Source organism: Daphnia pulicaria, chromosome 3 (genome assembly GCF_021234035.1).
Source record: "Daphnia pulicaria isolate SC F1-1A chromosome 3, SC_F0-13Bv2, whole genome shotgun sequence".
Classification (NCBI taxonomy): Eukaryota; Metazoa; Arthropoda; class Branchiopoda; order Diplostraca; family Daphniidae; genus Daphnia; species Daphnia pulicaria.
The window spans coordinates 761653-787537 of NC_060915.1; the positions used below are offsets into that span (position 1 = coordinate 761653).

The 25885-nt window shown below is 36.7% G+C and overlaps 1 non-coding gene and 52 pseudogenes across 1 annotated transcript; all 53 read left to right on the forward strand.

The window, feature by feature from the left end:
* The first annotated feature begins 194 nt into the window (after positions 1-194).
* On the forward strand, positions 195-313 carry LOC124334530 (annotated as a pseudogene).
* Positions 314-729: 416 nt separating this feature from the next.
* LOC124334759 lies at positions 730-848 on the forward strand (annotated as a pseudogene).
* A 415-nt stretch (positions 849-1263) lies between these two features.
* Positions 1264-1382, forward strand: LOC124334531 (annotated as a pseudogene).
* A 415-nt stretch (positions 1383-1797) lies between these two features.
* LOC124330724 lies at positions 1798-1916 on the forward strand (annotated as a pseudogene).
* Positions 1917-2200: 284 nt separating this feature from the next.
* LOC124334532 lies at positions 2201-2319 on the forward strand (annotated as a pseudogene).
* Positions 2320-2735: 416 nt separating this feature from the next.
* Positions 2736-2854, forward strand: LOC124330725 (annotated as a pseudogene).
* Positions 2855-3138: 284 nt separating this feature from the next.
* LOC124330726 lies at positions 3139-3257 on the forward strand (annotated as a pseudogene).
* Positions 3258-3541: 284 nt separating this feature from the next.
* On the forward strand, positions 3542-3660 carry LOC124334533 (annotated as a pseudogene).
* Positions 3661-4075: 415 nt separating this feature from the next.
* On the forward strand, positions 4076-4194 carry LOC124334760 (annotated as a pseudogene).
* A 415-nt stretch (positions 4195-4609) lies between these two features.
* On the forward strand, positions 4610-4728 carry LOC124331017 (annotated as a pseudogene).
* Positions 4729-5144: 416 nt separating this feature from the next.
* Positions 5145-5263, forward strand: LOC124330727 (annotated as a pseudogene).
* Positions 5264-5547: 284 nt separating this feature from the next.
* LOC124334534 lies at positions 5548-5666 on the forward strand (annotated as a pseudogene).
* A 415-nt stretch (positions 5667-6081) lies between these two features.
* On the forward strand, positions 6082-6200 carry LOC124330728 (annotated as a pseudogene).
* A 284-nt stretch (positions 6201-6484) lies between these two features.
* On the forward strand, positions 6485-6603 carry LOC124334535 (annotated as a pseudogene).
* Positions 6604-7019: 416 nt separating this feature from the next.
* On the forward strand, positions 7020-7138 carry LOC124330729 (annotated as a pseudogene).
* A 284-nt stretch (positions 7139-7422) lies between these two features.
* Positions 7423-7541, forward strand: LOC124330730 (annotated as a pseudogene).
* Positions 7542-7825: 284 nt separating this feature from the next.
* LOC124334536 lies at positions 7826-7944 on the forward strand (annotated as a pseudogene).
* A 415-nt stretch (positions 7945-8359) lies between these two features.
* On the forward strand, positions 8360-8478 carry LOC124334761 (annotated as a pseudogene).
* Positions 8479-8893: 415 nt separating this feature from the next.
* Positions 8894-9012, forward strand: LOC124331029 (annotated as a pseudogene).
* Positions 9013-9428: 416 nt separating this feature from the next.
* Positions 9429-9547, forward strand: LOC124330731 (annotated as a pseudogene).
* A 284-nt stretch (positions 9548-9831) lies between these two features.
* On the forward strand, positions 9832-9950 carry LOC124334538 (annotated as a pseudogene).
* A 415-nt stretch (positions 9951-10365) lies between these two features.
* LOC124334762 lies at positions 10366-10484 on the forward strand (annotated as a pseudogene).
* Positions 10485-10899: 415 nt separating this feature from the next.
* Positions 10900-11018, forward strand: LOC124330732 (annotated as a pseudogene).
* Positions 11019-11302: 284 nt separating this feature from the next.
* On the forward strand, positions 11303-11421 carry LOC124334539 (annotated as a pseudogene).
* Positions 11422-11837: 416 nt separating this feature from the next.
* On the forward strand, positions 11838-11956 carry LOC124332873. The gene has a single exon (XR_006916862.1). It is a non-coding gene; the product is annotated as a 5S ribosomal RNA (ribosomal RNA).
* A 284-nt stretch (positions 11957-12240) lies between these two features.
* LOC124334540 lies at positions 12241-12359 on the forward strand (annotated as a pseudogene).
* Positions 12360-12774: 415 nt separating this feature from the next.
* LOC124334764 lies at positions 12775-12893 on the forward strand (annotated as a pseudogene).
* Positions 12894-13308: 415 nt separating this feature from the next.
* LOC124330734 lies at positions 13309-13427 on the forward strand (annotated as a pseudogene).
* Positions 13428-13711: 284 nt separating this feature from the next.
* LOC124334541 lies at positions 13712-13830 on the forward strand (annotated as a pseudogene).
* A 415-nt stretch (positions 13831-14245) lies between these two features.
* On the forward strand, positions 14246-14364 carry LOC124334765 (annotated as a pseudogene).
* Positions 14365-14779: 415 nt separating this feature from the next.
* On the forward strand, positions 14780-14898 carry LOC124335481 (annotated as a pseudogene).
* A 284-nt stretch (positions 14899-15182) lies between these two features.
* Positions 15183-15301, forward strand: LOC124334542 (annotated as a pseudogene).
* Positions 15302-15716: 415 nt separating this feature from the next.
* On the forward strand, positions 15717-15835 carry LOC124330735 (annotated as a pseudogene).
* Positions 15836-16250: 415 nt separating this feature from the next.
* LOC124334048 lies at positions 16251-16369 on the forward strand (annotated as a pseudogene).
* Positions 16370-16653: 284 nt separating this feature from the next.
* On the forward strand, positions 16654-16772 carry LOC124333702 (annotated as a pseudogene).
* Positions 16773-17187: 415 nt separating this feature from the next.
* Positions 17188-17306, forward strand: LOC124334543 (annotated as a pseudogene).
* Positions 17307-17722: 416 nt separating this feature from the next.
* Positions 17723-17841, forward strand: LOC124334049 (annotated as a pseudogene).
* Positions 17842-18125: 284 nt separating this feature from the next.
* LOC124330170 lies at positions 18126-18248 on the forward strand (annotated as a pseudogene).
* Positions 18249-18532: 284 nt separating this feature from the next.
* Positions 18533-18651, forward strand: LOC124329602 (annotated as a pseudogene).
* Positions 18652-19065: 414 nt separating this feature from the next.
* Positions 19066-19184, forward strand: LOC124329919 (annotated as a pseudogene).
* Positions 19185-19469: 285 nt separating this feature from the next.
* On the forward strand, positions 19470-19586 carry LOC124330542 (annotated as a pseudogene).
* A 287-nt stretch (positions 19587-19873) lies between these two features.
* Positions 19874-19992, forward strand: LOC124330049 (annotated as a pseudogene).
* A 945-nt stretch (positions 19993-20937) lies between these two features.
* Positions 20938-21057, forward strand: LOC124330052 (annotated as a pseudogene).
* Positions 21058-21340: 283 nt separating this feature from the next.
* Positions 21341-21459, forward strand: LOC124330736 (annotated as a pseudogene).
* A 284-nt stretch (positions 21460-21743) lies between these two features.
* LOC124334544 lies at positions 21744-21862 on the forward strand (annotated as a pseudogene).
* Positions 21863-22275: 413 nt separating this feature from the next.
* Positions 22276-22394, forward strand: LOC124334545 (annotated as a pseudogene).
* Positions 22395-22810: 416 nt separating this feature from the next.
* On the forward strand, positions 22811-22929 carry LOC124329750 (annotated as a pseudogene).
* Positions 22930-23214: 285 nt separating this feature from the next.
* On the forward strand, positions 23215-23333 carry LOC124329751 (annotated as a pseudogene).
* Positions 23334-23617: 284 nt separating this feature from the next.
* Positions 23618-23736, forward strand: LOC124334546 (annotated as a pseudogene).
* Positions 23737-24151: 415 nt separating this feature from the next.
* LOC124329752 lies at positions 24152-24270 on the forward strand (annotated as a pseudogene).
* A 284-nt stretch (positions 24271-24554) lies between these two features.
* On the forward strand, positions 24555-24673 carry LOC124334547 (annotated as a pseudogene).
* A 415-nt stretch (positions 24674-25088) lies between these two features.
* LOC124334549 lies at positions 25089-25207 on the forward strand (annotated as a pseudogene).
* A 416-nt stretch (positions 25208-25623) lies between these two features.
* On the forward strand, positions 25624-25742 carry LOC124334050 (annotated as a pseudogene).
* The last annotated feature ends 143 nt before the right edge of the window (positions 25743-25885 follow it).

Sequence of the window (25885 nt, forward strand, 5' to 3'; positions counted from 1 at the left end):
TGGCATAGAGATAGGTTCAATTCATCTATTTGAATGATTCTGGATAAATTTCATTGCGAGTTTTTCAAAGTTTATCGCGCTTTTTTATTCGCGATGGTTACGAGTCCAAATTCAATGAACAAACATTTCTATCACTTTGAAGTGATTTTCTATTCATCCATTGGGACTGGGAGGGTAATTTTTCATTTTTGAATGTCAACGGCCATATCACGTAGAACGCACCTGGTCTCGTCAGCTCCCAGAAGTTAAGTTACGTCGAGTCCCGTTAGTACTTGGAAGGGTGACCGCTTGGGAATACGGGATGTCGTTTGCGATGAATAGTTTGTTTTCAATAACAAATTTCTTGAAATTTTTTTTTCAATCACGATGGTTACCAGTCCAAATTCGTAGATAAAACATTTCAATGCCTTAGAGATAGGTTCAATTCATCTATAAGAATGATTCTGGATCAATTCCATTGAGAGTTTTTTCAAAGTTTATCGCGTTTTTTAATCGCGATGGTTACCAGTCCAAATTCGTAGATCAAAAATATCAATGGCATAGAGATAGGTTCAATTCATCTATAGGAATGATTCTGGATAAATTTCATTGCGAGTTTTTCAAAGTTTATCGCGCTTTTTTATTCGCGATGGTTACGAGTCCAAATTCAATGAACAAACATTTCTATCACTTTGAAGTGATTTTCTATTCATCCATTGGGACTGGGAGGGTAATTTTTCATTTTTGAATGTCAACGGCCATATCACGTAGAACGCACCTGGTCTCGTCAGCTCCCAGAAGTTAAGTCACGTCGAGTCCCGTTAGTACTTGGAAGGGTGACCGCTTGGGAATACGGGATGTCGTTGGCGATGAATAGTTTGTTTTCAATAACAAATTTCTTGAAATTTTTTTTTCAATCACGATGGTTACCAGTCCAAATTCGTAGATAAAACATTTCAATGCCTTAGAGATAGGTTCAATTCATCTATAAGAATGATTCTGGATCAATTCCATTGAGAGTTTTTCAAAGTTTATCGCGTTTTTTAATCGCGATGGTTACCAGTCCAAATTCGTAGATCAAAAATATCAATGGCATAGAGATAGGTTCAATTCATCTATTTGAATGATTCTGGATAAATTTCATTGCGAGTTTTTCAAAGTTTATCGCGCTTTTTTATTCGCGATGGTTACGAGTCCAAATTCAATGAACAAACATTTCTATCACTTTGAAGTGATTTTCTATTCATCCATTGGGACTGGGAGGGTAATTTTTCATTTTTGAATGTCAACGGCCATATCACGTAGAACGCACCTGGTCTCGTCAGCTCCCAGAAGTTAAGTTACGTCGAGTCCCGTTAGTACTTGGAAGGGTGACCGCTTGGGAATACGGGATGTCGTTTGCGATGAATAGTTTGTTTTCAATAACAAATTTCTTGAAATTTTTTTTTCAATCACGATGGTTACCAGTCCAAATTCGTAGATAAAACATTTCAATGCCTTAGAGATAGGTTCAATTCATCTATAAGAATGATTCTGGATCAATTCCATTGAGAGTTTTTCAAAGTTTATCGCGTTTTTTAATCGCGATGGTTACCAGTCCAAATTCGTAGATCAAAAATATCAATGGCATAGAGATAGGTTCAATTCATCTATTTGAATGATTCTGGATAAATTTCATTGCGAGTTTTTCAAAGTTTATCGCGCTTTTTTATTCGCGATGGTTACGAGTCCAAATTCAATGAACAAACATTTCTATCACTTTGAAGTGATTTTCTATTCATCCATTGGGACTGGGAGGGTAATTTTTCATTTTTGAATGTCAACGGCCATATCACGTAGAACGCACCTGGTCTCGTCAGCTCCCAGAAGTTAAGTTACGTCGAGTCCCGTTAGTACTTGGAAGGGTGACCGCTTGGGAATACGGGATGTCGTTGGCGATGAATATTTTGTTTTCAATAACAAATTTCTTGAAATTTTTTTTCAATCACGATGGTTACCAGTCCAAATTCGTAGATCAAAAATATCAATGGCATAGAGATAGGTTCAATTCATCTATTTGAATGATTCTGGATAAATTTCATTGCGAGTTTTTCAAAGTTTATCGCGCTTTTTTATTCGCGATGGTTACGAGTCCAAATTCAATGAACAAACATTTCTATCACTTTGAAGTGATTTTCTATTCATCCATTGGGACTGGGAGGGTAATTTTTCATTTTTGAATGTCAACGGCCATATCACGTAGAACGCACCTGGTCTCGTCAGCTCCCAGAAGTTAAGTTACGTCGAGTCCCGTTAGTACTTGGAAGGGTGACCGCTTGGGAATACGGGATGTCGTTTGCGATGAATAGTTTGTTTTCAATAACAAATTTCTTGAAATTTTTTTTTCAATCACGATGGTTACCAGTCCAAATTCGTAGATAAAACATTTCAATGCCTTAGAGATAGGTTCAATTCATCTATAAGAATGATTCTGGATCAATTCCATTGAGAGTTTTTTCAAAGTTTATCGCGTTTTTTAATCGCGATGGTTACCAGTCCAAATTCGTAGATCAAAAATATCAATGGCATAGAGATAGGTTCAATTCATCTATAGGAATGATTCTGGATAAATTTCATTGCGAGTTTTTCAAAGTTTATCGCGCTTTTTTATTCGCGATGGTTACGAGTCCAAATTCAATGAACAAACATTTCTATCACTTTGAAGTGATTTTCTATTCATCCATTGGGACTGGGAGGGTAATTTTTCATTTTTGAATGTCAACGGCCATATCACGTAGAACGCACCTGGTCTCGTCAGCTCCCAGAAGTTAAGTTACGTCGAGTCCCGTTAGTACTTGGAAGGGTGACCGCTTGGGAATACGGGATGTCGTTGGCGATGAATATTTTGTTTTCAATAACAAATTTCTTGAAATTTTTTTTCAATCACGATGGTTACCAGTCCAAATTCGTAGATCAAAAATATCAATGGCATAGAGATAGGTTCAATTCATCTATTTGAATGATTCTGGATAAATTTCATTGCGAGTTTTTCAAAGTTTATCGCGCTTTTTTATTCGCGATGGTTACGAGTCCAAATTCAATGAACAAACATTTCTATCACTTTGAAGTGATTTTCTATTCATCCATTGGGACTGGGAGGGTAATTTTTCATTTTTGAATGTCAACGGCCATATCACGTAGAACGCACCTGGTCTCGTCAGCTCCCAGAAGTTAAGTTACGTCGAGTCCCGTTAGTACTTGGAAGGGTGACCGCTTGGGAATACGGGATGTCGTTGGCGATGAATATTTTGTTTTCAATAACAAATTTCTTGAAATTTTTTTTCAATCACGATGGTTACCAGTCCAAATTCGTAGATCAAAAATATCAATGGCATAGAGATAGGTTCAATTCATCTATTTGAATGATTCTGGATAAATTTCATTGCGAGTTTTTCAAAGTTTATCGCGCTTTTTTATTCGCGATGGTTACGAGTCCAAATTCAATGAACAAACATTTCTATCACTTTGAAGTGATTTTCTATTCATCCATTGGGACTGGGAGGGTAATTTTTCATTTTTGAATGTCAACGGCCATATCACGTAGAACGCACCTGGTCTCGTCAGCTCCCAGAAGTTAAGTTACGTCGAGTCCCGTTAGTACTTGGAAGGGTGACCGCTTGGGAATACGGGATGTCGTTTGCGATGAATAGTTTGTTTTCAATAACAAATTTCTTGAAATTTTTTTTTCAATCACGATGGTTACCAGTCCAAATTCGTAGATAAAACATTTCAATGCCTTAGAGATAGGTTCAATTCATCTATAAGAATGATTCTGGATCAATTCCATTGAGAGTTTTTCAAAGTTTATCGCGTTTTTTAATCGCGATGGTTACCAGTCCAAATTCGTAGATCAAAAATATCAATGGCATAGAGATAGGTTCAATTCATCTATTTGAATGATTCTGGATAAATTTCATTGCGAGTTTTTCAAAGTTTATCGCGCTTTTTTATTCGCGATGGTTACGAGTCCAAATTCAATGAACAAACATTTCTATCACTTTGAAGTGATTTTCTATTCATCCATTGGGACTGGGAGGGTAATTTTTCATTTTTGAATGTCAACGGCCATATCACGTAGAACGCACCTGGTCTCGTCAGCTCCCAGAAGTTAAGTCACGTCGAGTCCCGTTAGTACTTGGAAGGGTGACCGCTTGGGAATACGGGATGTCGTTGGCGATGAATAGTTTGTTTTCAATAACAAATTTCTTGAAATTTTTTTTTCAATCACGATGGTTACCAGTCCAAATTCGTAGATAAAACATTTCAATGCCTTAGAGATAGGTTCAATTCATCTATAAGAATGATTCTGGATCAATTCCATTGAGAGTTTTTCAAAGTTTATCGCGTTTTTTAATCGCGATGGTTACCAGTCCAAATTCGTAGATCAAAAATATCAATGGCATAGAGATAGGTTCAATTCATCTATTTAAATGATTCTGGATAAATTTCATTGCGAGTTTTTCAAAGTTTATCGCGCTTTTTTATTCGCGATGGTTACGAGTCCAAATTCAATGAACAAACATTTCTATCACTTTGAAGTGATTTTCTATTCATCCATTGGGACTGGGAGGGTAATTTTTCATTTTTGAATGTCAACGGCCATATCACGTAGAACACACCTGGTCTCGTCAGATCCCAGAAGTTAAGTTACGTCGAGTCCCGTTAGTACTTGGAAGGGTGACCGCTTGGGAATACGGGATGTCGTTTGCGATAAATAGTTTGTTTTCAATAACAAATTTCTTGAAATTTTTTTTTCAATCACGATGGTTACCAGTCCAAATTCGTAGATAAAACATTTCAATGCCTTAGAGATAGGTTCAATTCATCTATAAGAATGATTCTGGATCAATTCCATTGAGAGTTTTTTCAAAGTTTATCGCGTTTTTTAATCGCGATGGTTACCAGTCCAAATTCGTAGATCAAAAATATCAATGGCATAGAGATAGGTTCAATTCATCTATAGGAATGATTCTGGATAAATTTCATTGCGAGTTTTTCAAAGTTTATCGCGCTTTTTTATTCGCGATGGTTACGAGTCCAAATTCAATGAACAAACATTTCTATCACTTTGAAGTGATTTTCTATTCATCCATTGGGACTGGGAGGGTAATTTTTCATTTTTGAATGTCAACGGCCATATCACGTAGAACGCACCTGGTCTCGTCAGCTCCCAGAAGTTAAGTTACGTCGAGTCCCGTTAGTACTTGGAAGGGTGACCGCTTGGGAATACGGGATGTCGTTGGCGATGAATATTTTGTTTTCAATAACAAATTTCTTGAAATTTTTTTTCAATCACGATGGTTACCAGTCCAAATTCGTAGATCAAAAATATCAATGGCATAGAGATAGGTTCAATTCATCTATTTGAATGATTCTGGATAAATTTCATTGCGAGTTTTTCAAAGTTTATCGCGCTTTTTTATTCGCGATGGTTACGAGTCCAAATTCAATGAACAAACATTTCTATCACTTTGAAGTGATTTTCTATTCATCCATTGGGACTGGGAGGGTAATTTTTCATTTTTGAATGTCAACGGCCATATCACGTAGAACGCACCTGGTCTCGTCAGCTCCCAGAAGTTAAGTTACGTCGAGTCCCGTTAGTACTTGGAAGGGTGACCGCTTGGGAATACGGGATGTCGTTTGCGATGAATAGTTTGTTTTCAATAACAAATTTCTTGAAATTTTTTTTTCAATCACGATGGTTACCAGTCCAAATTCGTAGATAAAACATTTCAATGCCTTAGAGATAGGTTCAATTCATCTATAAGAATGATTCTGGATCAATTCCATTGAGAGTTTTTCAAAGTTTATCGCGTTTTTTAATCGCGATGGTTACCAGTCCAAATTCGTAGATCAAAAATATCAATGGCATAGAGATAGGTTCAATTCATCTATTTGAATGATTCTGGATAAATTTCATTGCGAGTTTTTCAAAGTTTATCGCGCTTTTTTATTCGCGATGGTTACGAGTCCAAATTCAATGAACAAACATTTCTATCACTTTGAAGTGATTTTCTATTCATCCATTGGGACTGGGAGGGTAATTTTTCATTTTTGAATGTCAACGGCCATATCACGTAGAACGCACCTGGTCTCGTCAGCTCCCAGAAGTTAAGTTACGTCGAGTCCCGTTAGTACTTGGAAGGGTGACCGCTTGGGAATACGGGATGTCGTTGGCGATGAATATTTTGTTTTCAATAACAAATTTCTTGAAATTTTTTTTCAATCACGATGGTTACCAGTCCAAATTCGTAGATCAAAAATATCAATGGCATAGAGATAGGTTCAATTCATCTATTTGAATGATTCTGGATAAATTTCATTGCGAGTTTTTCAAAGTTTATCGCGCTTTTTTATTCGCGATGGTTACGAGTCCAAATTCAATGAACAAACATTTCTATCACTTTGAAGTGATTTTCTATTCATCCATTGGGACTGGGAGGGTAATTTTTCATTTTTGAATGTCAACGGCCATATCACGTAGAACGCACCTGGTCTCGTCAGCTCCCAGAAGTTAAGTTACGTCGAGTCCCGTTAGTACTTGGAAGGGTGACCGCTTGGGAATACGGGATGTCGTTTGCGATGAATAGTTTGTTTTCAATAACAAATTTCTTGAAATTTTTTTTTCAATCACGATGGTTACCAGTCCAAATTCGTAGATAAAACATTTCAATGCCTTAGAGATAGGTTCAATTCATCTATAAGAATGATTCTGGATCAATTCCATTGAGAGTTTTTTCAAAGTTTATCGCGTTTTTTAATCGCGATGGTTACCAGTCCAAATTCGTAGATCAAAAATATCAATGGCATAGAGATAGGTTCAATTCATCTATAGGAATGATTCTGGATAAATTTCATTGCGAGTTTTTCAAAGTTTATCGCGCTTTTTTATTCGCGATGGTTACGAGTCCAAATTCAATGAACAAACATTTCTATCACTTTGAAGTGATTTTCTATTCATCCATTGGGACTGGGAGGGTAATTTTTCATTTTTGAATGTCAACGGCCATATCACGTAGAACGCACCTGGTCTCGTCAGCTCCCAGAAGTTAAGTTACGTCGAGTCCCGTTAGTACTTGGAAGGGTGACCGCTTGGGAATACGGGATGTCGTTGGCGATGAATATTTTGTTTTCAATAACAAATTTCTTGAAATTTTTTTTCAATCACGATGGTTACCAGTCCAAATTCGTAGATCAAAAATATCAATGGCATAGAGATAGGTTCAATTCATCTATTTGAATGATTCTGGATAAATTTCATTGCGAGTTTTTCAAAGTTTATCGCGCTTTTTTATTCGCGATGGTTACGAGTCCAAATTCAATGAACAAACATTTCTATCACTTTGAAGTGATTTTCTATTCATCCATTGGGACTGGGAGGGTAATTTTTCATTTTTGAATGTCAACGGCCATATCACGTAGAACGCACCTGGTCTCGTCAGCTCCCAGAAGTTAAGTTACGTCGAGTCCCGTTAGTACTTGGAAGGGTGACCGCTTGGGAATACGGGATGTCGTTGGCGATGAATATTTTGTTTTCAATAACAAATTTCTTGAAATTTTTTTTCAATCACGATGGTTACCAGTCCAAATTCGTAGATCAAAAATATCAATGGCATAGAGATAGGTTCAATTCATCTATTTGAATGATTCTGGATAAATTTCATTGCGAGTTTTTCAAAGTTTATCGCGCTTTTTTATTCGCGATGGTTACGAGTCCAAATTCAATGAACAAACATTTCTATCACTTTGAAGTGATTTTCTATTCATCCATTGGGACTGGGAGGGTAATTTTTCATTTTTGAATGTCAACGGCCATATCACGTAGAACGCACCTGGTCTCGTCAGCTCCCAGAAGTTAAGTTACGTCGAGTCCCGTTAGTACTTGGAAGGGTGACCGCTTGGGAATACGGGATGTCGTTTGCGATGAATAGTTTGTTTTCAATAACAAATTTCTTGAAATTTTTTTTTCAATCACGATGGTTACCAGTCCAAATTCGTAGATAAAACATTTCAATGCCTTAGAGATAGGTTCAATTCATCTATAAGAATGATTCTGGATCAATTCCATTGAGAGTTTTTCAAAGTTTATCGCGTTTTTTAATCGCGATGGTTACCAGTCCAAATTCGTAGATCAAAAATATCAATGGCATAGAGATAGGTTCAATTCATCTATTTGAATGATTCTGGATAAATTTCATTGCGAGTTTTTCAAAGTTTATCGCGCTTTTTTATTCGCGATGGTTACGAGTCCAAATTCAATGAACAAACATTTCTATCACTTTGAAGTGATTTTCTATTCATCCATTGGGACTGGGAGGGTAATTTTTCATTTTTGAATGTCAACGGCCATATCACGTAGAACGCACCTGGTCTCGTCAGCTCCCAGAAGTTAAGTCACGTCGAGTCCCGTTAGTACTTGGAAGGGTGACCGCTTGGGAATACGGGATGTCGTTGGCGATGAATAGTTTGTTTTCAATAACAAATTTCTTGAAATTTTTTTTTCAATCACGATGGTTACCAGTCCAAATTCGTAGATAAAACATTTCAATGCCTTAGAGATAGGTTCAATTCATCTATAAGAATGATTCTGGATCAATTCCATTGAGAGTTTTTCAAAGTTTATCGCGTTTTTTAATCGCGATGGTTACCAGTCCAAATTCGTAGATCAAAAATATCAATGGCATAGAGATAGGTTCAATTCATCTATTTAAATGATTCTGGATAAATTTCATTGCGAGTTTTTCAAAGTTTATCGCGCTTTTTTATTCGCGATGGTTACGAGTCCAAATTCAATGAACAAACATTTCTATCACTTTGAAGTGATTTTCTATTCATCCATTGGGACTGGGAGGGTAATTTTTCATTTTTGAATGTCAACGGCCATATCACGTAGAACACACCTGGTCTCGTCAGATCCCAGAAGTTAAGTTACGTCGAGTCCCGTTAGTACTTGGAAGGGTGACCGCTTGGGAATACGGGATGTCGTTTGCGATAAATAGTTTGTTTTCAATAACAAATTTCTTGAAATTTTTTTTTCAATCACGATGGTTACCAGTCCAAATTCGTAGATAAAACATTTCAATGCCTTAGAGATAGGTTCAATTCATCTATAAGAATGATTCTGGATCAATTCCATTGAGAGTTTTTTCAAAGTTTATCGCGTTTTTTAATCGCGATGGTTACCAGTCCAAATTCGTAGATCAAAAATATCAATGGCATAGAGATAGGTTCAATTCATCTATAGGAATGATTCTGGATAAATTTCATTGCGAGTTTTTCAAAGTTTATCGCGCTTTTTTATTCGCGATGGTTACGAGTCCAAATTCAATGAACAAACATTTCTATCACTTTGAAGTGATTTTCTATTCATCCATTGGGACTGGGAGGGTAATTTTTCATTTTTGAATGTCAACGGCCATATCACGTAGAACGCACCTGGTCTCGTCAGCTCCCAGAAGTTAAGTTACGTCGAGTCCCGTTAGTACTTGGAAGGGTGACCGCTTGGGAATACGGGATGTCGTTGGCGATGAATATTTTGTTTTCAATAACAAATTTCTTGAAATTTTTTTTCAATCACGATGGTTACCAGTCCAAATTCGTAGATCAAAAATATCAATGGCATAGAGATAGGTTCAATTCATCTATTTGAATGATTCTGGATAAATTTCATTGCGAGTTTTTCAAAGTTTATCGCGCTTTTTTATTCGCGATGGTTACGAGTCCAAATTCAATGAACAAACATTTCTATCACTTTGAAGTGATTTTCTATTCATCCATTGGGACTGGGAGGGTAATTTTTCATTTTTGAATGTCAACGGCCATATCACGTAGAACGCACCTGGTCTCGTCAGCTCCCAGAAGTTAAGTTACGTCGAGTCCCGTTAGTACTTGGAAGGGTGACCGCTTGGGAATACGGGATGTCGTTTGCGATGAATAGTTTGTTTTCAATAACAAATTTCTTGAAATTTTTTTTTCAATCACGATGGTTACCAGTCCAAATTCGTAGATAAAACATTTCAATGCCTTAGAGATAGGTTCAATTCATCTATAAGAATGATTCTGGATCAATTCCATTGAGAGTTTTTCAAAGTTTATCGCGTTTTTTAATCGCGATGGTTACCAGTCCAAATTCGTAGATCAAAAATATCAATGGCATAGAGATAGGTTCAATTCATCTATTTGAATGATTCTGGATAAATTTCATTGCGAGTTTTTCAAAGTTTATCGCGCTTTTTTATTCGCGATGGTTACGAGTCCAAATTCAATGAACAAACATTTCTATCACTTTGAAGTGATTTTCTATTCATCCATTGGGACTGGGAGGGTAATTTTTCATTTTTGAATGTCAACGGCCATATCACGTAGAACGCACCTGGTCTCGTCAGCTCCCAGAAGTTAAGTCACGTCGAGTCCCGTTAGTACTTGGAAGGGTGACCGCTTGGGAATACGGGATGTCGTTGGCGATGAATAGTTTGTTTTCAATAACAAATTTCTTGAAATTTTTTTTTCAATCACGATGGTTACCAGTCCAAATTCGTAGATAAAACATTTCAATGCCTTAGAGATAGGTTCAATTCATCTATAAGAATGATTCTGGATCAATTCCATTGAGAGTTTTTCAAAGTTTATCGCGTTTTTTAATCGCGATGGTTACCAGTCCAAATTCGTAGATCAAAAATATCAATGGCATAGAGATAGGTTCAATTCATCTATTTGAATGATTCTGGATAAATTTCATTGCGAGTTTTTCAAAGTTTATCGCGCTTTTTTATTCGCGATGGTTACGAGTCCAAATTCAATGAACAAACATTTCTATCACTTTGAAGTGATTTTCTATTCATCCATTGGGACTGGGAGGGTAATTTTTCATTTTTGAATGTCAACGGCCATATCACGTAGAACGCACCTGGTCTCGTCAGCTCCCAGAAGTTAAGTTACGTCGAGTCCCGTTAGTACTTGGAAGGGTGACCGCTTGGGAATACGGGATGTCGTTGGCGATGAATATTTTGTTTTCAATAACAAATTTCTTGAAATTTTTTTTCAATCACGATGGTTACCAGTCCAAATTCGTAGATCAAAAATATCAATGGCATAGAGATAGGTTCAATTCATCTATTTGAATGATTCTGGATAAATTTCATTGCGAGTTTTTCAAAGTTTATCGCGCTTTTTTATTCGCGATGGTTACGAGTCCAAATTCAATGAACAAACATTTCTATCACTTTGAAGTGATTTTCTATTCATCCATTGGGACTGGGAGGGTAATTTTTCATTTTTGAATGTCAACGGCCATATCACGTAGAACGCACCTGGTCTCGTCAGCTCCCAGAAGTTAAGTTACGTCGAGTCCCGTTAGTACTTGGAAGGGTGACCGCTTGGGAATACGGGATGTCGTTTGCGATGAATAGTTTGTTTTCAATAACAAATTTCTTGAAATTTTTTTTTCAATCACGATGGTTACCAGTCCAAATTCGTAGATAAAACATTTCAATGCCTTAGAGATAGGTTCAATTCATCTATAAGAATGATTCTGGATCAATTCCATTGAGAGTTTTTTCAAAGTTTATCGCGTTTTTTAATCGCGATGGTTACCAGTCCAAATTCGTAGATCAAAAATATCAATGGCATAGAGATAGGTTCAATTCATCTATAGGAATGATTCTGGATAAATTTCATTGCGAGTTTTTCAAAGTTTATCGCGCTTTTTTATTCGCGATGGTTACGAGTCCAAATTCAATGAACAAACATTTCTATCACTTTGAAGTGATTTTCTATTCATCCATTGGGACTGGGAGGGTAATTTTTCATTTTTGAATGTCAACGGCCATATCACGTAGAAAGCACCTGGTCTCGTCAGCTCCCAGAAGTTAAGTTACGTCGAGTCCCGTTAGTACTTGGAAGGGTGACCGCTTGGGAATACGGGATGTCGTTGGCGATGAATATTTTGTTTTCAATAACAAATTTCTTGAAATTTTTTTTCAATCACGATGGTTACCAGTCCAAATTCGTAGATCAAAAATATCAATGGCATAGAGATAGGTTCAATTCATCTATTTGAATGATTCTGGATAAATTTCATTGCGAGTTTTTCAAAGTTTATCGCGCTTTTTTATTCGCGATGGTTACGAGTCCAAATTCAATGAACAAACATTTCTATCACTTTGAAGTGATTTTCTATTCATCCATTGGGACTGGGAGGGTAATTTTTCATTTTTGAATGTCAACGGCCATATCACGTAGAACGCACCTGGTCTCGTCAGCTCCCAGAAGTTAAGTTACGTCGAGTCCCGTTAGTACTTGGAAGGGTGACCGCTTGGGAATACGGGATGTCGTTTGCGATGAATAGTTTGTTTTCAATAACAAATTTCTTGAAATTTTTTTTTCAATCACGATGGTTACCAGTCCAAATTCGTAGATAAAACATTTCAATGCCTTAGAGATAGGTTCAATTCATCTATAAGAATGATTCTGGATCAATTCCATTGAGAGTTTTTCAAAGTTTATCGCGTTTTTTAATCGCGATGGTTACCAGTCCAAATTCGTAGATCAAAAATATCAATGGCATAGAGATAGGTTCAATTCATCTATTTGAATGATTCTGGATAAATTTCATTGCGAGTTTTTCAAAGTTTATCGCGCTTTTTTATTCGCGATGGTTACGAGTCCAAATTCAATGAACAAACATTTCTATCACTTTGAAGTGATTTTCTATTCATCCATTGGGACTGGGAGGGTAATTTTTCATTTTTGAATGTCAACGGCCATATCACGTAGAACGCACCTGGTCTCGTCAGCTCCCAGAAGTTAAGTCACGTCGAGTCCCGTTAGTACTTGGAAGGGTGACCGCTTGGGAATACGGGATGTCGTTGGCGATGAATAGTTTGTTTTCAATAACAAATTTCTTGAAATTTTTTTTTCAATCACGATGGTTACCAGTCCAAATTCGTAGATAAAACATTTCAATGCCTTAGAGATAGGTTCAATTCATCTATAAGAATGATTCTGGATCAATTCCATTGAGAGTTTTTCAAAGTTTATCGCGTTTTTTAATCGCGATGGTTACCAGTCCAAATTCGTAGATCAAAAATATCAATGGCATAGAGATAGGTTCAATTCATCTATTTGAATGATTCTGGATAAATTTCATTGCGAGTTTTTCAAAGTTTATCGCGCTTTTTTATTCGCGATGGTTACGAGTCCAAATTCAATGAACAAACATTTCTATCACTTTGAAGTGATTTTCTATTCATCCATTGGGACTGGGAGGGTAATTTTTCATTTTTGAATGTCAACGGCCATATCACGTAGAACGCACCTGGTCTCGTCAGCTCCCAGAAGTTAAGTTACGTCGAGTCCCGTTAGTACTTGGAAGGGTGACCGCTTGGGAATACGGGATGTCGTTGGCGATGAATATTTTGTTTTCAATAACAAATTTCTTGAAATTTTTTTTCAATCACGATGGTTACCAGTCCAAATTCGTAGATCAAAAATATCAATGGTATAGAGATAGGTTCAATTCATCTATTTGAATGATTCTGGATAAATTTCATTGCGAGTTTTTCAAAGTTTATCGCGCTTTTTTATTCGCGATGGTTACGAGTCCAAATTAAATGAACAAACATTTCTATCACTTTGAAGTGATTTTCTATTCATCCATTGGGACTGGGAGGGTAATTTTTCATTTTTGAATGTCAACGGCCATATCACGTAGAACGCACCTGGTCTCGTCAGCTCCCAGAAGTTAAGTTACGTCGAGTCCCGTTAGTACTTGGAAGGGTGACCGCTTGGGAATACGGGATGTCGTTTGCGATGAATAGTTTGTTTTCAATAACAAATTTCTTGAAATTTTTTTTTCAATCACGATGGTTACCAGTCCAAATTCGTAGATAAAACATTTCAATGCCTTAGAGATAGGTTCAATTCATCTATAAGAATGATTCTGGATCAATTCCATTGAGAGTTTTTCAAAGTTTATCGCGTTTTTTAATCGCGATGGTTACCAGTCCAAATTCGTAGATCAAAAATATCAATGGCATAGAGATAGGTTCAATTCATCTATTTGAATGATTCTGGATAAATTTCATTGCGAGTTTTTCAAAGTTTATCGCGCTTTTTTATTCGCGATGGTTACGAGTCCAAATTCAATGAACAAACATTTCTATCACTTTGAAGTGATTTTCTATTCATCCATTGGGACTGGGAGGGTAATTTTTCATTTTTGAATGTCAACGGCCATATCACGTAGAACGCACCTGGTCTCGTCAGCTCCCAGAAGTTAAGTCACGTCGAGTCCCGTTAGTACTTGGAAGGGTGACCGCTTGGGAATACGGGATGTCGTTGGCGATGAATAGTTTGTTTTCAATAACAAATTTCTTGAAATTTTTTTTTCAATCACGATGGTTACCAGTCCAAATTCGTAGATAAAACATTTCAATGCCTTAGAGATAGGTTCAATTCATCTATAAGAATGATTCTGGATCAATTCCATTGAGAGTTTTTCAAAGTTTATCGCGTTTTTTAATCGCGATGGTTACCAGTCCAAATTCGTAGATCAAAAATATCAATGGCATAGAGATAGGTTCAATTCATCTATTTGAATGATTCTGGATAAATTTCATTGCGAGTTTTTCAAAGTTTATCGCGCTTTTTTATTCGCGATGGTTACGAGTCCAAATTCAATGAACAAACATTTCTATCACTTTGAAGTGATTTTCTATTCATCCATTGGGACTGGGAGGGTAATTTTTCATTTTTGAATGTCAACGGCCATATCACGTAGAACGCACCTGGTCTCGTCAGCTCCCAGAAGTTAAGTTACGTCGAGTCCCGTTAGTACTTGGAAGGGTGACCGCTTGGGAAAACGGGATTTCGTTGGCGATGAATATTTTGTTTTCAATAACAAATTTCTTGAAATTTTTTTTCAATCACGATGGTTACCAGTCCAAATTCGTAGATCAAAAATATCAATGGCATAGAGATAGGTTCAATTCATCTATTTGAATGATTCTGGATAAATTTCATTGCGAGTTTTTCAAAGTTTATCGCGCTTTTTTATTCGCGATGGTTACGAGTCCAAATTCAATGAACAAACATTTCTATCACTTTGAAGTGATTTTCTATTCATCCATTGGGACTGGGAGGGTAATTTTTCATTTTTGAATGTCAACGGCCATATCACGTAGAACGCACCTGGTCTCGTCAGCTCCCAGAAGTTAAGTTACGTCGAGTCCCGTTAGTACTTGGAAGGGTGACCGCTTGGGAATACGGGATGTCGTTTGCGATGAATAGTTTGTTTTCAATAACAAATTTCTTGAAATTTTTTTTTCAATCACGATGGTTACCAGTCCAAATTCGTAGATAAAACATTTCAAAGCCTTAGAGATAGGTTCAATTCATCTATAAGAATGATTCTGGATCAATTCCATTGAGAGTTTTTCAAAGTTTATCGCGTTTTTTAATCGCGATGGTTACCAGTCCAAATTCGTAGATCAAAAATATCAATGGCATAGAGATAGGTTCAATTCATCTATTTGAATGATTCTGGATAAATTTCATTGCGAGTTTTTCAAAGTTTATCGCGCTTTTTTATTCGCGATGGTTACGAGTCCAAATTCAATGAACAAACATTTCTATCACTTTGAAGTGATTTTCTATTCATCCATTGGGACTGGGAGGGTAATTTTTCATTTTTGAATGTCAACGGCCATATCACGTAGAACGCACCTGGTCTCGTCAGCTCCCAGAAGTTAAGTTACGTCGAGTCCCGTTAGTACTTGGAAGGGTGACCGCTTGGGAATACGGGATGTCGTTGGCGATGAATAGTTTGTTTTCAATAACAAATTTCTTGAAATTTTTTTTTCAATCACGATGGTTACCAGTCCAAATTCGTAGATAAAACATTTCAATGCCTTAGAGATAGGTTCAATTCATCTATAAGAATGATTCTGGATCAATTCCATTGAGAGTTTTTCAAAGTTTATCGCGTTTTTTAATCGCGATGGTTACCAGCCCAAATTCGTAGATCAAAAATATCAATGGCATAGAGATAGGTTCAATTCATCTATTTGAATGATTCTGGATAAATTTCATTGCGAGTTTTTCAAAGTTTATCGCGCTTTTTTATTCGCGATGGTTACGAGTCCAAATTCAATGAACAAACATTTCTATCACTTTGAAGTGATTTTCTATTCATCCATTGGGACTGGGAGGGTAATTTTTCATTTTTGAATGTCAACGGCCATATCACGTAGAACGCACCTGGTCTCGTCAGCTCCCAGAAGTTAAGTCACGTCGAGTCCCGTTAGTACTTGGAAGGGTGACCGCTTGGGAATACGGGATGTCGTTGGCAATGAATAGTTTGTTTTCAATAACAAATTTCTTGAAATTTTTTTTCAATCACGATGGTTACCAGTCCAAATTCGTAGATCAAAAATATCAATGGCATAGAGATAGGTTCAATTCATCTATTTGAATAATTCTGGATAAATTTCATTGCGAGTTTTTCAAAGTTTATCGCGCTTTTTTATTCGCGATGGTTACGAGTCCAAATTAAATGAACAAACATTTCTATCACTTTGAAGTGATTTTCTATTCATCCATTGGGACTGGGAGGGTAATTTTTCATTTTTGAATGTCAACGGCCATATCACGTAGAACGCACCTGGTCTCGTCAGCTCCCAGAAGTTAAGTTATGTCGAGTCCCGTTAGTACTTGGAAGGGTGACCGCTTGGGAATACGGGATGTCGTTGGCGATGAATAGTTTGTTTTCAATAACAAATTTCTTGAAATTTTTTTTTCAATCACGATGGTTACCAGTCCAAATTCGTAGATAAAACATTTCAATGCCTTAGAGATAGGTTCAATTCATCTATAAGAATGATTCTGGATCAATTCCATTGAGAGTTTTTCAAAGTTTATCGCGTTTTTTAATCGCGATGGTTACCAGTCCAAATTCGTAGATCAAAAATATCAATGGCATAGAGATAGGTTCAATTCATCTATTTGAATGATTCTGGATAAATTTCATTGCGAGTTTTTCAAAGTTTATCGCGCTTTTTTATTCGCGATGGTTACGAGTCCAAATTCAATGAACAAACATTTCTATCACTTTGAAGTGATTTTCTATTCATCCATTGGGACTGGGAGGGTAATTTTTCATTTTTGAATGTCAACGGCCATATCACGTAGAACGCACCTGGTCTCGTCAGCTCCCAGAAGTTAAGTTACGTCGAGTCCCGTTAGTACTTGGAAGGGTGACCGCTTGGGAATACGGGATGTCGTTTGCGATGAATAGTTTGTTTTCAATAACAAATTTCTTGAAATTTTTTTTTCAATCACGATGGTTACCAGTCCAAATTCGTAGATAAAACATTTCAATGCCTTAGAGATAGGTTCAATTCATCTATAAGAATGATTCTGGATCAATTCCATTGAGAGTTTTTTCAAAGTTTATCGCGTTTTTTAATCGCGATGGTTACCAGTCCAAATTCGTAGATCAAAAATATCAATGGCATAGAGATAGGTTCAATTCATCTATTTTAATGATTCTGGATAAATTTCATTGCGAGTTTTTCAAAGTTTATCGCGCTTTTTTATTCGCGATGGTTACGAGTCCAAATTCAATGAACAAACATTTCTATCACTTTGAATTGATTTTCTATTCATCCATTGGGACTGGGAGGGTAATTTTTCATTTTTGAATGTCAACGGCCATATCACGTAGAACGCACCTGGTCTCGTCAGCTCCCAGAAGTTAAGTCACGTCGAGTCCCGTTAGTACTTGGAAGGGTGACCGCTTGGGAATACGGGATGTCGTTGGCAATGAATAGTTTGTTTTCAATAACAAATTTCTTGAAATTTTTTTTCAATCACGATGGTTACCAGTCCAAATTCGTAGATCAAAAATATCAATGGCATAGAGATAGGTTCAATTCATCTATTTGAATGATTCTGGATAAATTTCATTGCGAGTTTTTCAAAGTTTATCGCGCTTTTTTATTCGCGATGGTTACGAGTCCAAATTCAATGAACAAACATTTCTATCACTTTGAAGTGATTTTCTATTCATCCATTGGGACTGGGAGGGTAATTTTTCATTTTTGAATGTCAACGGCCATATCACGTAGAACGCACCTGGTCTCGTCAGCTCCCAGAAGTTAAGTTACGTCGAGTCCCGTTAGTACTTGCTTGGAAGGGTGACCGCTTGGGAATACGGGATGTCGTTGGCGATGAATAGTTTGTTTTAAATAACACATTTCTTGAAATTTTTTTTCAATCACGATGGTTACCAGTCCAAATTCGTAGATCAAAAATATCAATGGCATAGAGATAGGTTCAATTCATCTATTTGAATGATTCTGGATAAATTTCATTGCGAGTTTTTCAAAGTTTATCGCGCTTTTTTATTCGCGATGGTTTCGAGTCCAAATTCAATGAACAAACATTTCTATCACTTTGAAGTGATTTTCTATTCATCCATTGGGACTGGGAGGGTAATTTTTCATTTTTGAATGTCAGCGGCCATATCACGTAGAACGCACCTGGTCTCGTCAGCTCCCAGAAGTTAAGTTACGTCGAGTCCCGTTAGTACTTGGAAGGGTGACCGCTTGGGAATACGGGATGTCGTTGCGATGAATAGTTTGTTTTCAATAACAAATTTCTTGAAATTTTTTTTTCAATCACGATGGTTACCAGTCCAAATTCGTAGATAAAACATTTCAATGCCTTAGAGATAGGTTCAATTCATCTATAAGAATGATTCTGGATCAATTCCATTGAGAGTTTTTTCAAAGTTTATCGCGTTTTTTAATCGCGATGGTTACCAGTCCAAATTCGTAGATCAAAAATATCAATGGCATAGAGATAGGTTCAATTCATCTATTTTAATGATTCTGGATAAATTTCATTGCGAGTTTTTCAAAGTTTATCGCGCTTTTTTATTCGCGATGGTTACGAGTCCAAATTCAATGAACAAACATTTCTATCACTTGAATTGATTTTCTATTCATCCATTGGGACTGGGAGGGTAATTTTTCATTTTTGAATGTCAACGGCCATATCACGTAGAACGCACCTGGTCTCGTCAGCTCCCAGAAGTTAAGTCACGTCGAGTCCCGTTAGTACTTGGAAGGGTGACCGCTTGGGATTACGGGATGTCGTTGGCAATGAATAGTTTGTTTTCAATAACAAATTTCTTGAAATTTTTTTTTCAATCACGATGGTTACCAGTCCAAATCGTAGATCAAAAATATCAATGGCATAGAGATAGGTTCAATTCATCTATTTGAATGATTCTGGATTAAATTTCATTGCGAGTTTTTCAAAGTTTATCGCGCTTTTTTATTCGCGATGGTTACGAGTCCAAATTCAATGAACAAACATTTCTATCACTTTGAAGTGATTTTCTATTCATCCATTGGGACTGGGAGGGTAATTTTTCATTTTTGAATGTCAACGGCCATATCACGTAGAACGCACCTGGTCTCGTCAGCTCCCAGAAGTTAAGTTACGTCGAGTCCCGTTAGTACTTGATAGGGGGACGCTGGGAATACGGGATGTCGTTGGCGATGAATATTTTGTTTTCAATAACAAATTTCTTGAAATTTTTTTTTCAATCACGATGGTTACCAGTCCAAATTCGTAGATAAAACCTTTCAATGCCTTAGAGATAGGTTCAATTCATCTATTTTGAATGATTCTGGATAAATTTCATTGCGAGTTTTTCAAAGTTTATCGCGCTTTTTTATTCGCGATGGTTATACGAGTCCAATTCAATGAACAAACATTTCTATCACTTTGAAGTGATTTTCTATTCATCCATTGGACTGGGAGGGTAATTTTTTCATTTTTGAATGTCAACGGCCATATCACGTAGAACGCACCTGGTCTCGTCAGCTCCCAGAAGTTAAGTATCGTCGAGTCCCGTTAGTACTTGGAAGGGTGACCGCTTGGGAATACGGGATGTCGTTTGCGATAAATAGTTTGTTTTCATAACAAATTTCTTGAAATTTTTTTTTCAATCACGATGGTTACCAGTCCAAATTCGTAGATAAAACATTTCAAAGCCTTAGAGATAGGTTCAATTCATCTATAAGAATGATTCTGGATCAATTCCATTGAGAGTTTTTCAAAGTTTATCGCGTTTTTTAATCGCGATGGTTACCAGTCCCAAATTCGTAGATCAAAAATATCAATGGCATAGAGATAGGTTCATTTCATCTATTTGAATGATTCTGGATAAATTTCAATTGCGAGTTTTTTCAAAGTTTATCGCGCTTTTTTATTCGCGATGGTTACGAGTCCAAATTCAATGAACAAACATTTCTATCACTTTGAAGTGATTTTCTATTCATCCATTGGGACTGGGAGGGTAATTTTTCATTTTTGAATGTCAACGCCATATCACGTAGAACGCACCTGGTCTCGTCAGCTCCCAGAAGTTAAGTTACGTCGAGTCCCGTTAGTACTTGAAGGGTGACGCTGGGAATACGGGATGTCGTTTGCGATAAATAGTTTGTTTTCAATAACAAATTTCTTGAAATTTTTTTTTCAATCACGATGGTTACCAGTCCAAATTCGTAGATAAACATTTCATGCCTTATGAGATAGGTTTCAATTATCTATAAGAATGTATTCTGGATCAATTACATTGAGAGTTTTTTCAAAGTTTATCGCGTTTTTTAATCGCGATGGTTACCAGTCGAATTCGTAGATCAAAAATATCAATGGCATAGAGATAGTTCAATTCATCTATTTTAATGATTCTGGATAAATTTCATGCGAGTTTTTCAAAGTTTATCGCGCTTTTTTATTCGCGATGGTTACGAGTCCAAATTCAATGATCAAACATTTCTTATCACTTTGAATGATTTTCTATTCATCCATTGGGACTGGGAGGGTAATTTTTCATTTTTGAATGTCAACGGCCAATATCACGTAGAACGCACCTGGTCTCGTCAGCTCCCAGAAGTTAAGTCACGTCGAGTCCCGTTAGTACTTGGAAGGGTGACCGCTTGGGAATACGGGATGTCGTTGGCAATGAATAGTTTGTTTTTCAATAACAAATTTCTTGAAATTTTTTTTCAATCACGATGGTTACCAGTCCAAATTCGTAGATCAAAAATATCAATGGCATAGAGATAGGTCAATCATCTATTTGAATGATTCTGGATAAATTTCATTGCGAGTTTTTCAAAGTTTATCGCGCTTTTTTATTCGCGATGGTTACGAGTCCAAATTCAATGAACAAACATTTCTATCACTTTGAAGTGATTTTCTATTCATCCATTGGGACTGGGAGGGTAATTTTTCATTTTTGAATGTCAACGGCCATATCACGTAGAACGCACCTGGTCTCGTCAGCTCCCAGAAGTTAAGTTACGTCGAGTCCCGTTAGTACTTGGAAGGGTGACCGCTTGGGAATACGGGATGTCGTTGGCGATGAATATTTTGTTTTCAATAACAAATTTCTTGAAATGTTTTTTTCAATCACGATGGTTACCAGTCCAAATTCGTAGATAAAACCTTTCAATGCCTTAGAGATAGGTTCAATTCATCTATTTGAATGATTCTGGATAAATTTCATTGCGAGTTTTTCAAAGTTTATCGCGCTTTTTTATTCGCGATGTTACGAGTCCAAATTCAATGAACAAACATTTCTATCACTTTGAAGTGATTTTCTATTCATCCATTGGGACTGGGAGGGTAATTTTTCATTTTTGAATGTCAACGGCCATATCACGTAGAACGCACCTGGTCTCGTCAGCTCCCAGAAGTTAAGTTACGTCGAGTCCCGTTAGTACTTGGAAGGGTGACCGCTTGGGAATACGGGATGTCGTTTGCGATAAATAGTTTGTTTCAATAACAAATTTCTTGAAATTTTTTTTTCAATCACGATGGTTACCAGTCCAAATTCGTAGATAAAACATTTCAAAGCCTTAGAGATAGGTTCAATTCATCTATAAGAATGATTCTGGATCAATTCCATTGAGAGTTTTTCAAAGTTTATCGCGTTTTTTAATCGCGATGGTTACCAGTCAAATTCGTAGATCAAAAATATCAATGGCATAGAGATAGGTTCAATTCATCTATTTGAATGATTCTGGATAAATTTCATTGCGAGTTTTTCAAAGTTTATCGCGCTTTTTTATTCGCGATGGTTACGAGTCCAAATTCAATGAACAAACATTTCTATCACTTTGAAGTGATTTTCTATTCATCCATTGGGACTGGGAGGGTAATTTTTCATTTTTGAATGTCAACGGCCATATCACGTAGAACGCACCTGGTCTCGTCAGCTCCCAGAAGTTAAGTTACGTCGAGTCCCGTTAGTACTTGGAAGGGTGACCGCTTGGGAATACGGGATGTCGTTTGCGATAAATAGTTTGTTTTCAATAACAAATTTCTTGAAATTTTTTTTTCAATCACGATGGTTACCAGTCCAAATTCGTAGATAAAACATTTCAATGCCTTAGAGATAGGTTCAATTCATCTATAAGAATGATTCTGGATCAATTCCATTGAGAGTTTTTTCAAAGTTTATCGCGTTTTTTAATCGCGATGGTTACCAGTCCGAATTCGTAGATCAAAAATATCAATGGCATAGAGATAGGTTCAATTCATCTATTTTAATGATTCTGGATAAATTTCATTGCGAGTTTTTCAAAGTTTATCGCGCTTTTTTATTCGCGATGGTTACGAGTCCAAATTCAATGAACAAACATTTCTATCACTTTGAATTGATTTTCTATTCATCCATTGGGACTGGGAGGGTAATTTTTCATTTTTGAATGTCAACGGCCATATCACGTAGAACGCACCTGGTCTCGTCAGCTCCCAGAAGTTAAGTCACGTCGAGTCCCGTTAGTACTTGGAAGGGTGACCGCTTGGGAATACGGGATGTCGTTTTCAATGAATAGTTTGTTTTCAATAACAAATTTCTTGAAATTTTTTTTTCAATCACGATGGTTACCAGTCCAAATTCGTAGATAAAACCTTTCAATGCCTTAGAGATAGGTTCAATTCATCTATTTGAATGATTCTGGATAAATTTCATTGCGAGTTTTTCAAAGTTTATCGCGCTTTTTTATTCGCGATGGTTACGAGTCCAAATTCAATGAACAAACATTTCTATCACTTTGAATTGATTTTCTATTCATCCATTGGGACTGGGAGGGTAATTTTTCATTTTTGAATGTCAACGGCCATATCACGTAGAACGCACCTGGTCTCGTCAGCTCCCAGAAGTTAAGTCACGTCGAGTCCCGTTAGTACTTGGAAGGGTGACCGCTTGGGAATACGGGATGTCGTTTTCAATGAATAGTTTGTTTTCAATAACAAATTTCTTGAAATTTTTTTTCAATCACGATGGTTACCAGTCCAAATTCGTAGATCAAAAATATCAATGGCATAGAGATAGGTTCAATTCATCTATTTGAATAATTCTGGATAAATTTCATTGCGAGTTTTTCAAAGTTTATCGCGCTTTTTTATTCGCGATGGTTACGAGTCCAAATTAAATGAACAAACATTTCTATCACTTTGAAGTGATTTTCTATTCATCCATTGGGACTGGGAGGGTAATTTTTCATTTTTGAATGTCAACGGCCATATCACGTAGAACGCACCTGGTCTCGTCAGCTCCCAGAAGTTAAGTTACGTCGAGTCCCGTTAGTACTTGGAAGGGTGACCGCTTGGGAATACGGGATGTCGTTTGCGATAAATAGTTTGTTTTCAATAACAAATTTCTTGAAATTTTTTTTTCAATCACGATGGTTACCAGTCCAAATTCGTAGATAAAACATTTCAAAGCCTTAGAGATAGGTTCAATTCATCTATAAGAATGATTCTGGATCAATTCCATTGAGAGTTTTTCAAAGTTTATCGCGTTTTTTAATCGCGATGGTTACCAGTCCAAATTCGTAGATCAAAAATATCAATGGCATAGAGATAGGTTCAATTCATCTATTTGAATGATTCTGGATAAATTTCATTGCGAGTTTTTCAAAGTTTATCGCGCTTTTTTATTCGCGATGGTTACGAGTCCAAATTCAATGAACAAACATTTCTATCACTTTGAATTGATTTTCTATTCATCCATTGGGACTGGGAGGGTAATTTTTCATTTTTGAATGTCAACGGCCATATCACGTAGAACGCACCTGGTCTCGTCAGCTCCCAGAAGTTAAGTCACGTCGAGTCCCGTTAGTACTTGGAAGGGTGACCGCTTGGGAATACGGGATGTCGTTTTCAATGAATAGTTTGTTTTCAATAACAAATTTCTTGAAATTTTTTTTCAATCACGATGGTTACCAGTCCAAATTCGTAGATCAAAAATATCAATGGCATAGAGATAGGTTCAATTCATCTATTTGAATAATTCTGGATAAATTTCATTGCGAGTTTTTCAAAGTTTATCGCGCTTTTTTATTCGCGATGGTTACGAGTCCAAATTAAATGAACAAACATTTCTATCACTTTGAAGTGATTTTCTATTCATCCATTGGGACTGGGAGGGTAATTTTTCATTTTTGAATGTCAACGGCCATATCACGTAGAACGCACCTGGTCTCGTCAGCTCCCAGAAGTTAAGTTACGTCGAGTCCCGTTAGTACTTGGAAGGGTGACCGCTTGGGAATACGGGATGTCGTTTGCGATAAATAGTTTGTTTTCAATAACAAATTTCTTGAAATTTTTTTTTCAATCACGATGGTTACCAGTCCAAATTCGTAGATAAAACATTTCAAAGCCTTAGAGATAGGTTCAATTCATCTATAAGAATGATTCTGGATCAATTCCATTGAGAGTTTTTCAAAGTTTATCGCGTTTTTTAATCGCGATGGTTACCAGTCCAAATTCGTAGATCAAAAATATCAATGGCATAGAGATAGGTTCAATTCATCTATTTGAATGATTCTGGATAAATTTCATTGCGAGTTTTTCAAAGTTTATCGCGCTTTTTTATTCGCGATGGTTACGAGTCCAAATTCAATGAACAAACATTTCTATCACTTTGAAGTGATTTTCTATTCATCCATTGGGACTGGGAGGGTAATTTTTCATTTTTGAATGTCAACGGCCATATCACGTAGAACGCACCTGGTCTCGTCAGCTCCCAGAAGTTAAGTTACGTCGAGTCCCGTTAGTACTTGGAAGGGTGACCGCTTGGGAATACGGGATGTCGTTTGCGATAAATAGTTTGTTTTCAATAACAAATTTCTTGAAATTTTTTTTTCAATCACGATGGTTACCAGTCCAAATTCGTAGATAAAACATTTCAATGCCTTAGAGATAGGTTCAATTCATCTATAAGAATGATTCTGGATCAATTCCATTGAGAGTTTTTTCAAAGTTTATCGCGTTTTTTAATCGCGATGGTTACCAGTCCGAATTCGTAGATCAAAAATATCAATGGCATAGAGATAGGTTCAATTCATCTATTTTAATGATTCTGGATAAATTTCATTGCGAGTTTTTCAAAGTTTATCGCGCTTTTTTATTCGCGATGGTTACGAGTCCAAATTCAATGAACAAACATTTCTATCACTTTGAATTGATTTTCTATTCATCCATTGGGACTGGGAGGGTAATTTTTCATTTTTGAATGTCAACGGCCATATCACGTAGAACGCACCTGGTCTCGTCAGCTCCCAGAAGTTAAGTCACGTCGAGTCCCGTTAGTACTTGGAAGGGTGACCGCTTGGGAATACGGGATGTCGTTGGCAATGAATAGTTTGTTTTCAATAACAAATTTCTTGAAATTTTTTTTCAATCACGATGGTTACCAGTCCAAATTCGTAGATCAAAAATATCAATGGCATAGAGATAGGTTCAATTCATCTATTTGAATAATTCTGGATAAATTTCA